Source organism: Carlito syrichta, unplaced genomic scaffold (assembly GCF_000164805.1).
Source record: "Carlito syrichta isolate Samal-C Ts95f unplaced genomic scaffold, Tarsius_syrichta-2.0.1 Scaffold305012, whole genome shotgun sequence".
NCBI lineage: Eukaryota > Metazoa > Chordata > Mammalia > Primates > Tarsiidae > Carlito > Carlito syrichta.
This window is the reverse complement of record NW_007249108.1, coordinates 504,652-509,543: the sequence shown is the minus strand read 5'-3', so window position 1 is coordinate 509,543 and position 4,892 is coordinate 504,652.

Below are 4,892 nucleotides of genomic sequence, written 5' to 3'. Positions count from 1 at the left end.
CAAAAAAAAAAAAAAAAAAAAAATGTGAGCTGCCTTGGCTGAGTGTTTTGGTGTCCAAGGCACCCAGCTCCAGCTCTGGCTCATTGCTGTGACAGTGGCCCTGACCCAGGTCCCCGCTTCAGGGTCCTCGAATGCCAGGACCTCTCAGCCACCCCAAAGTGTCAGGCCAGCGACTGAGGGTGGCATTTGATCCCTCCAGTCTATTTTTGTTCCTGCCCTTCAGCAACTGACAGAATGTTGCTCTGGGCAGAGCTGATGTGTTGAAATAGTGAGTGTTGTGGTCAGGTGGCTGTGTGATCATGTATCTTCCTTCTTGACCTCACAGAGGGCCTGCACCAGGAAAGAAACAGAGCTCTCGGTGGTTTTGCCTCCATAGACATTGACAAAACCTGACATTGCCATCCAAGCAGTCTTGTCTTGGGCCTGCATGGGAAGAATTCACAGGTTGTGCTCTCTCACCCATGTGCCTTAACCGTTTGCAAAGGCCCTCGTTTTGCTTACTTGAGCACATCTTGACAGAGCACCTACTACGTGTCCAGTGTGGACTAGGCCTGGGGGATCTGGCAGGAATAAGACACCTGCATGAAGCCACTGCCTGGGAGAGGCAGCAGTAGACAGGTGGATGAATTAACAGTGGAAAGTTCTAGAGATGGTTGGAAGTGATGATTGCACACAGTGTGGGTGCACTGAGTGCCACTGGGCTACACACTAAAAAGTGGTTAAAATTAGGCCGGTTGTGGTGGCTCATGGCTGCAGTCCCAGCATTTTGGGAGACTGAGGCAGGAGGATCCCTTGAGCCCAAGAGTCTGAGGCTGCAGTGAGCTATGAACATATCACTGCATTCCAGCCTGCGCAACACAGCAAGACCCTGTCTCTCCCTACCCACACCAGAAAAGGTTAAAGTGATAAATTTCCTGTATATTTTGCTACAGTGTGAAAACATACTGAAAAGGGGAGTAGAGAGTAGTTGAGAATGGAAGGTTCTCCTTGAGGGAATTCCAGGTGGCTACTGCAGGGTGTGGTGGCCAGGGAGGCCTCTGGAGAGGGACATTTAATCTGGAATGTGGGTGATAAGAAGGAGGTAACCACAGGAGGTAGAGAGAGAAGGCCAGCCAGCTCTGGGAGCCGCTGGTGTAGAGACCAGGGGAAACTCAAGCTGCCTCATGATTCCAGAAGGAGGCCAGCCTCTGGAGAGGCGTAGAGGCCAAGCAACTCCCTGTGACTGCAGGGTCCAGTCAGAGTCAGCCCTGCCTCGGCGAAGCCTGAGGACATACCCCTACATGTGCCCTCGCCAGTGAGAGAGTGCTTTCCTGCCACTCTTTGAATTCAAGAGGCCCTTGAGCTCAAGTGCATTAAGTCGACAGCGGGTACAGGCAGACGGTGCTTGTGATACTGAAGCATCTTGCGCGGAATGCATGTCGGCCCCTTAGCGTTTTAAAACCACCGCCTTCCTGGGCCCAGGGCAGCCTAGATAGGTGCTGGGATTGGTGCTGCCCAAGACGGGGAGGGGGCATGCCTGACCCCAGTGCCCGAGCAGAGGAGTCGGCGCTGCACAGCCACGTGGCAGGCCGTCCAGGGGCTGCCGTGCCGTCGTCTCGCCCAGCTCATTGACAGAGGCTGCAGGTACCCTACAGGTGAGCGGCTGCGTGTAGGCCACAGGGAGTGGGCAAGGGGGTGGCGGCGTGAGATGACATCTGTCCCAGGAGCCTGCCCGTCCTTTCCTGCCTTTGCCTTGCAAAGGGGGCAGGGTCTAACACAGAGCTTGTGGTGGATGGGCTGCAGCTGTTGAGGAAGTAGCCTGTCATGTTGAAAAAAGCTCTGAACAGGGGACACGGGAGATCTCAGTTGGGGTCCTGGCTCCACCAGGAGCTGGCTGTGTGGGTTTTTGGGTGACTCCCCCATTCCCTCTTCCTGAGCCTCACTGTTCTTATCTGCAAAATAAGAGATGTGTCTCTAAAAGTGGTAATGGCTGGGTGCAGTGGCTCATGCCTGTAATCCCAGCTACTAGGAAGGCTGAGGTGGGAGAATCCCTTGAGCCCAGGAGCTCAAGGACCAGTCAAGACCAGCCTGGGCAACATAGTAAGACCCTCATCCCTACAAAAAATTAAAAAAAAAAAAAAAAGCCAAGCATGGTGGAGCACACCTGTAGTCCCAGCTACTCAGGAGACCAAAGTGGGAGGATTGCTTGCATCCAGGAAATAGAGGCTGCAGTGAGCTATAATCATACCACTGTATTCCAGCCTGGGCTATAGAGTGAGACCCTGTCTCAAAAGAATAATAATAAAAAATAGAAGTGTTACTACAGGTTCTCTTTTTTTTTTTTTTTTTTTTTTGAGTTGGAGTCTTACTCCGTCACCCAGACTAGAATACAGTGGAACGCTCACAGCCACCCCAGTGTCAGCCTGCTGGGCTCCAGCAATCCTTCTGCCTCAGCCTTCCAAGTAGCTGGAACTACAGGTGTGCACTACCATACCTGGCTAATTTTTTGATTATTGTAAAGATGAGGTCTCACCATGTTGCCCAGGCTGGTCTCGACCCCTCGGGCTCAGGCAATCCTATTGCCTTGGCCTCACAAAGTGCTGGGATTACAGGCTTGAGCCACTGTACCTGGCCACTGCAGGGTCTTCCAGTGCCCACTTGCTAGTGTCCCATTGCAAGGCTTTATTTCCTTTGCTGTGGAGCCTGGACCTCGTGTCCAGCAGTCACCTCTTACCTGATGATGGTGGGAGCTACAGCTGGGAGGTTGGGGAGACTAGAGGGGGAATTCCTAGGACAAAGTGATGAAGCACAAAGCTGTGACGCATGTGCCTGACGCTGTCTTGCAGTGAAGCATGGGGCATGTGCGTTCACTTTGCCAGTCTGTTGCCATAGGGCTGCTTGTGGTGCTGAGACGGAGTTCCCAGTCATCCTCCCTGAGTGGCCTGGGCTCCAGCTTCCAGAATGGGGATTCTTTCAGCTGGATCAAGAACTTAGTCTCCTGGCAAGCCATCTGAATGCAAGTATCCTTCTGGATTCTTGCAAATTTCTTGTAATCTTTTACTATGATCTCATTCACATGAAATTCGACAGCTTCTTGGTTTGGACTTTTTGCAACCTAGCTTTACTGAGTCCTGCCACAGCCTTCAACTTAGTTTTCATTGAAATCTCTTTTTCTGTACTCATATTTTCTGTTCATGGATCATCTAATGATATCTTGGGCAGAAACAACTGACCTAGTAAACAAAAACTCAGCTGCCAGGAACAGCTCCACGGGGCGCTGAGGACACTGGGAAAGGTGTCATCATAGAAGCGGGTGGAGAGTGCTGGCTAACCCACTGGCTGGTAGGTGGACATTTATGTGATGCCAAAGGCCTGAGAGGGCCTGGATGGATGATGTTTGGATGGAAGTAACAGAGAACTCCCCTAGACCAGAAATTCCATGAATTTCAAGTGGAATCCTTCTCTTGGGGCCTAGGACTTGGGGCAGGGGCCCAACTCCCTCCATCCTGTGGCCCTGCCCAGTGTGGGACTGCCTCCCAGGTCACTGGGGTGGGCTCCTCCCTGGTTGGCTGCACCTGGCCCAGCCGTGGAGCCCAACTCTGAGCACCAGACCCCAGCTCACTCCCTGAGCTGAAGGACCCACTCTCACCAGACCCTGTGACCTCTATCAGGTCACCCAATGCCAGGCCCTGACCTGGCACCTGCTTGACCATAAAGAGCTAGGCATCACTGAGGTGGCACTCGGCGCGCCTGAGGCCAGGTGCTTCCACACAGAAAGGGACTTGAATGCCAGGTTGAGATGCTTGGTCTTGGATGTTCTGGGGAGAAACCCTATTTTTTTGAGTCACATCACTCCGTTTCCCAGGCTGGAGTGCAGTGGCACTCTCACTGCCACCCCAGCATCGACCGGCTGGACTCAGGCGATTCCTCTGCCTCAGCCTTCCAAGTAATGAGAACTACAGGCACATGCTACCACGCCCTGCTAATGTTTTCGTTTATTTATTGTAGAGACAAGGTCTTGCCAAGTTGCCCAGGCTGGTCTCAAACCCCTGGGCTCAGGCAGTCCTCTCACCTCGGCCTTCCAAAGTGCTGGGATTACAGGCTTGAGCCACCACGCCCAGTCTGAGAGGCCCTTTCAGTGATCTGGTTTATTTCTGAATTCAGTGTTCTGTTCTTTGAGGCTGTGCTCAGATCCCCTCCATCTGGTCCACATATTTTTTCTGGAGTTTAACTTTGCGTTTGTGACTTCTGAGTCTTATTTCAGGTGACGCTATAACTATTTCTTTGGGGACTAGGATCCGCTACTCTTCCTCCTCTTCTAGAAGCCTCTTGAGAAGTTGTGTGTTAATTTGGAACACATGGGAAGACTGGAATTTTTTCTAATGTGAGACAGATAAATTAGTCATCACTTTTTCATTGATAGGTGATGGAAACCCCAACTGGCATGTCATCTGAAAAGGGAACACTCTCACTCACATAGCGGTGGGGCGCGGAGAGTAGCTTCAGACACAGCTGGATCCAGTGTTCATTCTATCGGGAGTACATCCCTGTCCGCTTCTTGGTGCTGTTTCCCCTGTGCTGGCTTCTTTCTCAGGAGGCCCCTCTCAGGTTGTGACAGAGTGGTTGTCAGCCCCTCCAGCATGAAACTCGACCAGCTCAGTCCCCATCCTCATGCTCCAGCAGATAACTGGTGTTCCTCGGATGCCCCCCCCCCAATCGAGCCAGTTGTTGTGGCCGTCAGACAGGGCACGTTAACTGGCCGAGCTGTGCCCCCACCCAGGACTGCCTAGGTGTCGGGAGGGCGGCGTCTCCAAGAGGTATGCTCCCGCCTGTGGGGAGAGGATTAGTGAGAGACAGGCCAGGTGGCAGGTGGAGGAGAAGGAAGAACACGTGTCCGTGGAATGGCTTTGTGG